The sequence below is a fragment of the Malus sylvestris genome, chromosome 10, assembly GCF_916048215.2.
Source record: "Malus sylvestris chromosome 10, drMalSylv7.2, whole genome shotgun sequence".
Lineage (NCBI taxonomy): Eukaryota > Viridiplantae > Streptophyta > Magnoliopsida > Rosales > Rosaceae > Malus > Malus sylvestris.
The window spans coordinates 18,286,765-18,295,426 of record NC_062269.1 but is presented as its reverse complement, the minus strand read 5'-3'; the positions used below and the strand labels follow the sequence as shown (position 1 = coordinate 18,295,426).

The 8,662-nt window shown below is 39.2% G+C and overlaps 1 long non-coding RNA gene across 1 annotated transcript; it reads right to left on the bottom strand.

Annotated features, from left to right (window-relative positions):
* Positions 1 to 2,181: 2,181 nt before the first annotated feature.
* LOC126586996 (uncharacterized) lies at positions 2,182 to 4,215 on the bottom strand. The gene is made up of 3 exons (XR_007610955.1): positions 3,752 to 4,215; positions 3,074 to 3,132; positions 2,182 to 2,247 (listed from the first exon to the last, which is right to left on the bottom strand). It is a non-coding gene; the product is annotated as an uncharacterized LOC126586996 (long non-coding RNA).
* Positions 4,216 to 8,662: the final 4,447 nt, after the last annotated feature.

The following is an 8,662-nucleotide window of genomic DNA, read 5'->3' as shown; positions in this document are numbered from 1 at the left end:
TTTGCAGTCCTGCATATCTTAAGAATTTCTAGTTATTTTGATGTCTTCTGTCAGAACTATGTCTCATCGTAGAGATACATGTCATTTTGTTGAGCCTAGTTTCCCTGATATCGCTCAATTAGGGGAAGTTATTACTAATGTTATTCAGTCTTTGCTCCGTCCTCCCCAAATGACACCTCATGAGACTATGTATAATCTGAAGCTCATTTTATGGGGAATGAAGGACATGAAGGAGCGGAGAAATGGATTAATCATATTGAGAAGACTTTCTGTGTAATGGAAAGTCAGGGGAATCTTCCTCCTGATAGGTGGGTCGAGATGACTACCTGGTTTTTGGGTTCGGAACCTGTATCCTGGTGGAGACAAGGGTCTTATCAGTTGACCTTAAAGGAAATTGCGGACTGGGAAGTATTTAAATAGTTGTTTCAGAAAAGGTTTATTCCCCCTGAGTATATTGATCATAAAAAGCAAGAGTTTACTCAATTAAAGCAGGGGAAGATGACATCAAATGAGTATTATAGGAGATTCACTGACTTGTCTCGTTATCATTCGAAAGTTACTGCTAATCCGGTTGAGATGCTTCGTCGCTTCAGATTGGGTACGAAGAAGAAATGGCGTTCTATAGTGACCTCGACTCTTTATGCCACTTACCAGGAGTTTTATGAGATTTTGTTGAGGATTGAGGATTCAGAAAATATGCCCAGTGAAAGTGAAGAAGAAGAAGAAAATAATGGAAATCAGAAGCGAAATAATAAAGGTAAAGGTCAGTCTTCTCAAGGACCTCGTAAGACTTTGAGCTTTAAGAGGAGTTGAACTAGTTCCAGCTCTTCTAGCGGAGGTTTTAGTGCCACTGGTCAGAGGAGAAGTGGTAGATTTTCAGAAGGTCCTAGATTCCAGAAACAGGGAGATGTTGGAAGATGAAGTGCTCCTTTGTGCCGCATATGTAATAATAAGCATTTTGGGGAGTGTAGGAGAGGTAGCAGTGGATGTTTTACTTGAAGGGCGTCTAAAAGAGTTGGAGACTTTTTTTAGGTTGCTTGAAGAGGAAGATTAAGATTCGTGGCCAAGTTGTAATGAGTTTGAGAAATTGGAAGTAGTTGTAATACTGTATCAGAACAAGTGTTTAGCGGGAATGCCAGATGAGATCTTCACCACTTTATTGGAGTTAATTAAAAGAATGTTGCTTGAATCCTATTATAAGGCAAAAAAACTTATAAATGACTTGGGTCTGACATATGTGAAAATTGATGCATGTCCCAATGATTGCATGATCTATTGGAAAGATACTTCGGATTTGATCGTGTGCTCGGTTTGTGGTAAATCAAGATATAAAATGACCAACGCAGAGGATAGCTCGAGAAAGAAGATCGCAGTTAAGGTTATGTGGTATTTTCCTTTAAAAGCACGATTGCAACGATTTTTTATGTCCAAGCATATGGTTGAACATATGTCATCTGTGTCGGTTTAATTGAAATATTTTGGGCGGGGATTTTCCCAGTTTTATTTTTGCACGGGGAAATGGATTGGAAGAGCTTTTTCAGTAAGCGTCAGAGTTGGTGTTGGTTTTGACCGACGCAACCTTAGATTATTTTGAAGCAAAGTTTTCTTATTTCGATGCCACATCCAATCGCATTTACATGTCAGGCTCACGTTGGTTTGAACCAACGCAAACTTGTCCTATTTCGAGGCCACCTACTACGACTGTCAAGTCTGTCAGGAACACGTCAGTTTCAACCGATGAAAACGTTCCTTATTTCGACGCCACACAAAAACGTTCCTTACTCTCTTTCCTTCTCCCATTTCAGACTTACTCTTTCCCCCATTTCAGCCATACTCCTTCTCCTTCCACTAACTTTTGCTATGGATAATTCTAGTGAAGATCAACGTTCTGAGGAACTTCATTTGGAAGAGGAAGAGTTCGAAGCTGGTTCTTTTTTTAATTATTATTAATTTCAGTTTTTGTTTTGTGTTTAAACTAGTATTATGCTTAAATTGAAAATTTACATTTGTTTCCTAGTTTTTAATTGTTTTTTTTTTGTATTAATAAGGAACATCTCATGACACACCCCGTCCCGAAGGAGGGCATGCTGGCCGTCACGTAAGAGTGACGTAACCATTTACACAGTTCGGAAGCTTTAAAAAATACAATTACTAAGATGAAACACCCGAGGGTGAGTCCTACTTTTGTGAATTCCGTCAGAACACCGCTGGATTCCTCGTGGCCACCAAAACTCTGCTATCTAGAACCTGGAGGGGCGCAAAACAAAATTGATGGGGTCAGTAAAACAAAGTTTTTCGAAAACATTTCATTTAAAACATTTCTAACCCCTCGCTGTAAAACTTGTATACTTTCCCAGAAAATAGTATATATATATATAACCATAATTAATATTAAACTCAAATCACAAATCCTTAACACTTTCCAAGAAAAATATGTCATGCTATGCATCAAAACATAACAAGGATGCAACATTATAACAGATGAAATAAGGAATCAACCGGAGACCCTGCAGTTGGTCCTGTACGGTTAATTCTATAGCTCAATATCCAATCCAACCGGAGTCACCACTGTGACCTGTACGGCACTACTCTGCACATAAATCGGAACGACCTAAAGTAGTCTGTACGATAAGAATGGTGTAAGAATACGCTCTAGTACTTCTCTAATCAATCATTTGTGCACATAATCTAAGGTCACCTACTAGTCGGAACCACCTCTAGTGGTCTGTACGACTAGCATGTTGGAAGCCTCTATCGGTCTGTACGACATGCACCTACTTGGATCCAAGGATAGCGTGCGGTGCGGGTGAATAATATAAGCACTAACACCAGGGGTGCAGGTTATGAGCTCTCAACACAATTCACATCATCAATGATTCACATGGATAACATAAAACTCACCTGATACTCACCTGTGCGTCCACAGCACCAATTCACATATATATATGCATCAATCCTGAATTCATCTCATAATATGCATGCATGGCATTTTAAAATGTACTTTCATTTAAACTCAATTTCTGGGAAAAATATCAATAGTATATAGGTATAAACATAAATACTGCCCACTCACCTGGAGTTCGCCCAACAACTCCCTAGCACCACACATCAAGGCGTCATGACGATCGGCGCCTAGAACAATAATCAAATCCAACCTCAGAAATCATATCGATAGGATATATAACTTATATAAAACACGTCACTACGTAGTTCGATCCGGAAGATCTGCAACTCAGATTTGAAATCCATAACTTCCAGAGGTCCACAATATACCTCTAGGACATCATCCTAAAATTTCATTACCATCCAACGGTCGGATCTCCGTCAATTTCCAAAACCAAGTGACGGTTAACATTCTATTTTATGAACTTACAACTCCAATTCCGAAAGATCTGTAAATCGGATTCCCGATCCGTAAGTTCCTATAATCCTCAAATATTATGTATTACAACCTATCAAAGTTTGGTGACGATCCAACCGTTGGATCGTGAATTCACATTTTCACCTAACCACGAATCGAAACGAACTTAGGTTCAATTACTCAATTTACGTCCATGAATTATCAAAACTGAACCTAGAACCTTAAACACATGCTAAGAATGACATTGGCGGGCCATTAGCCACGTGCCGCCGCACGGGCCGTCGCGGGTGGCGGTAGGCCGCCCCGGCTCGCCGGAAAATCCAACTATTTCAAAAAATTCTCAAAAAAATGCAGAACTGAAGATCTCAATGAGTAGAGTAAACTTTCTACCTGAGGCCAAGGCCAATTTGGCCTGGAAACACTTCAATTTCACCAAAATCCGTGAAGAACCCTAGAAATGGGTGTTTTCAATTCGACCTCCAAAACCACTCCGATGCTCCAACTACTGCTTGGGCTTTGTTCCAGGTCCTAAGGGAATGCTAATGGTGTTAGTAATTGAAAGAAAACGTTTCAAGATTTGAAGAATTTGTACACTAAGCCACCGCACACACCGTACGGTTTCAACCAATTTCAAGGCCAAATTCCTTGATTTTTTGGGTGTAATAGGAAGAGGGAAGATCATAGAGGGTTTTCCAAGTGATGGTTTGAAGTAACTCACCGGAAAAGTGAAGAAATTTCAACAAAAATGGGTGGAAAACCCACCGGGTCGCGCGGGTCATGGGTTGAAAACCTATTTCTGTTCTTCTTCCTCCGCTTCTCGCCCTCTCTCCTTTCCTCCTTTCCCCTTCTCTGATTGGCCAAAAGCTTCTCTCTCTTCTCCCCATTCCCCCAACTTCTCTCCTTTCTCTCCCGGAGCTATCTTCTTCTTCTTTCTGGTTGGGTAGTTTTTGCCCAATCCTCATTCTTCTTCTTTCTTCCTCGCACGCACACACACACACACAAAACCCTCCTTCACTCTTTATTTATTTATTTTTGTTTTCCTTTACATCTGAGCCATCCATTTAATTCTTCATTAAATCTGGGCCATCCAAATTTTAATAAGAAAATTTATAAAATGCCTAAACTTCAAACTTTAAAATCTTTTTCGTTATAACTCCAAATAACGAACCGTCAGCGCCTACACGTCTGTAGCGACGAGTACTATGATGATATGTCAAGAAAACAAATGTTAGATGGCACGACACAACGATTAACCTCGAATAATGCGTGTGCCTCAAAGGGCATTTTTGTAAAATCCTTTATTAAACTTTAAAACTCTTAAAATCAGGGATAGGCTGTCACAATGTACTCACCTTAAAAAATTTCATCCTCGAAATTTACACAATCTTTATAATCCATCGATATCCATAAAACAACCTGAAACACCTCTCTCATTTGATCTTTTGTCTCCCAAGTAGTTTCTTCTGCTGAATGATTCCTCCATAAAACCTTTACCTAGTACACTGTTTTATTTCTCAGGACTTCCTCTTTCTATTCCAAAATAATCATGGGTTCCTCATTATAAGTCAAATCCGGATTAATCTCTAAGGGCTGAACCGGAATCATACACGACGAATCTGCTACTTTGTAACGGAGCATCAAAACATGAACTACACTATACACCTTATCCAATCCCGAAGGTACTCAAACTTGAAAGTATTTCACCGATTCCTTCAATAGTCAAAGACGGCCTGATGTACTTAGGATTTAACTTGTCCTCCATTTCGACCCGAACCGCACCTTCCAAGGTGATAATTTCAAAAACATCCAATCTCCTACATTACATGTCCAGTCAGTGGCATGTTTGTCTGCTAAGCTCTTCAGCCGATCCTGGCTCACTTCCAGGTTAGACTTAATTACTTGAATATTCCGAGTAGTCTCCTCTACTAACTCAGGGCCTTGAATACCATCCGTCCACAATTCTAACAATTTCAAAACACAAGACAGCTTTCCACGGCCTTATGGCGTTGCTATAGGGAACAAACTGAAAGGACCAACATACCCAAGAAGTTCAACAGATGAATAAGCCCAAATCTCTTTTCCATAAGACAGATAAATAACTGTTGCACTTCTAGAAAGGTTACTGCTCTTTCATTGAAGAATAATGCGCTAATTTAGTAAGCCAATCAATTATCACCTCAATTTCATCATAACCATCTCGTGAACAAGGAAACTTGCACACATAATCTATATTAATATTTTCTCATTTCCGTTGTGGAACGGGAAGTAACTACATCAATCTAAAAGACTTTTTTCTTTCCATTTTAACCTGTTGACAGATGTTACATCTATTTATATACAAACATTTCTCTTTTCATACCTGACCAATAGTAAAATGATCGAATGGTATAATACATCTTAGTACCTCCAGGATGCATTGTATAAGTTGAACAGTACGCAAATTCCAAAATTGTTTCCTTTAATTCCATAACATTAGGTATAAACACCTTGTTCTCTTGCATAAGCTTGCCATCTGATTCTCTAACTCTGAGGTCTTCGTTTTCCCGTTCTTCCTTTCTTGAAATAAATTCTTGAATTTCTTCATCAAACGCTTGAGTCTCGAGTACGACCTACCAAATAGGCCTAACTTGAAAATTAGCAAGTACGTTTTCTTTTTGATCTTCCATTCCCAACTTTACTCCAGTAGATCTCAAATCCACAAGAAGATGAACATGGCAATTGTACCAAGCATTAATTCTCGCTAGGGTCTTCCTACTAAAAGCATTGGCCGCAACATTTGCACGATCACCCTGGTTGTGCAATCATAATCACTAAGCAACTCAATCCACCTTCGTTGCCTAAGATTAAGATACCTCTGAATAAACAGATATTGGATACTCTTTTGATTCGTAAAAATCTTGCACTTTTCTTCCTATAAAGACAATGTCTCCAAATCTTCAAAGCAAAGATGATAGTTGCTAATTCTAAATCATGAGTAAGGTAATTCATCTCATGAGGCTTCAATTGTCGTGAAGTGTAGCAATCACTCTATCATGTTGCATCAACACACATCCTAACCCATTCAATGATGCATCACTGTAGACCTCATAATTACCTTTATCATGTAGGAGTGCTAAAACAGGTGTATGAGTGAGATAATGCTTCAGTTGCTGAAACTTTGTTCACAATTTTCATCCACTCAAACCTAACCTCTTTCCTAGTCGATCCCGTCAATGGCAAAGCAATGACTGAAAAATCTTTTACAAACGTCTATAGTAGCCAGCTAGACCAGGAAAACTCAGTACCTCAGTGACGGTTTGAGGTTGTTCCCAATTCTCCCCAGTTGTCACTCATTGAGGATCTCCTTGAATACCTTGTGCAGATATCACATGTCCCAAAAATGCCACTTGATTCGTCCAAAATTGACATTTGTCAACTTTGCATACAACCGATGTTCCCTCAAACATTTTAACACCAACTCAAAATGACTAGTATACTTTACTTTCACTTAAGAGTATACCAGACCTCAACTCTTTCCTTGAAAACACATAGGCACCTCTAAGCTGATCAAACAATCATCAATACGCGGCAATGGATAACGGTTCTTACTCGTTACCCGATTCAATTACCTAATATCCATACATATTCTTAAGGTCCGGTCTTTCTTCCTTATAAACAAAGCTAGGGTTTTCCAAAGTAACGTTCTAGGTTGACTGAAACCTTTATCAACCAATTCCTGTGACTGAATTTTCAATTCTTTTAACTCTGTAGGAACCAATCTATAGCATAAAGTCTGTACTTGAAGATAATTCAATAGTGAACACCACATCTCTGTCTAGTGGCAATCCATGTAAATCATTCCGGAAACACATTAGGGAAATGTCTACCACTCGTACATCATCCACAATACTAGGAGTACGATCCTGCAACACCACATGAGCTAGGTATCCTTGGCAACCTTTTGATAACAATCTCTTTGCTCTCACAACAGAAATAACAGCATGCCTCACTCCACTTTGCTCAATCACAAAAGTAACCTCTGATAATCCAAGACAATGGAAAGTAACTGATTTCCCGTAGCAATCCATATTGGCACGATTATAATGTAACCAATCTGTGCTTAAAGTCACATTGAAATCCACAATGTCTAACAGGATACGATTCGCTGGCATAACAACTTCTTCCACCATCACTGGACACCCTGAATAATCATAACCAACATAGAATGACCTACCTGTTTACTTGCTTAACGAATCCAACAAATAAGTTATGGATATTACGGTCTGCAGCCCGCAATAACGATAACTCACTGTCGTCTCGATAAGTAAGCAACAATTCTTAAGGGTGCAATATTATCATTTTACTCATCACAGGGAAAATACATATATATGCCTTGATCGTGCTCATTCACTACTTCCTTTGGCAACATCGTCAATAATAAGAATTATATCAGCCGGAGTCAGCTAGAATGACCTGTACGGCTGAATCTACAGCTCGACCATCCATGTTAGCACATAAGTCGGAGTCACCTATAGTGACCTGTACGACATACTCATCAATTTTCCAAGTAATAAGTCAAGGAAGATTGCTGGGTAACAACTGATCCTAGGGACAATTCATACCTCTATGTCTCATCTAACCACATGAACACATTCACAACTTCCCACACTCTCCAAAGTGCCTAATATTGTACCTACGGTACAAAGATACATTTCCTCTACCAGAGTCACATTGTCTCTGAAATCTGGTATCACTTGTAAATCTATCACTTCGCCTCTGACCAGTGGCACTAAAACCTCAGCTGGGAAAATTAGCTATAGTTTCACTTCTTTTGAAGCTCTGAATCTTCCGATGTCTTTGATATGACGGATCTTTAACTTTATCGTCTTTCTTCTGATTCTGATTCTTTTCTTATTCCTCTTTACTCTCGCTGATCATGTTCTTAGAGTCCTCAATGCTCAGCAACATCTCATAAACTCCTGGTAAAAAGTACAATGAATAGTGGTCACCAAAGAACGCCACTTCTTCTTATTATCCAGCCAAAAACGACATAACACCTTGACCGGATTAGCAACAACATCCGAATGGAAACAAGGCAAGTCTGTAAACTCTCTATAATAATATGCCGGAGGAATGAACTTTTCCTTAAACAATTCTTTAAACGACTTCCAAACAGCTGTTCTTCCGATGACATTGGGTAACATTCCTATCTCCATCAGAATGCAGATTCAAAATCAGAAACTAGGTAGTCATCTCAACCCACCTGTGGGAGGAAGATTCCCTTGACATTGCATAATCCGAAACGTCTTTTCCCAAATGATT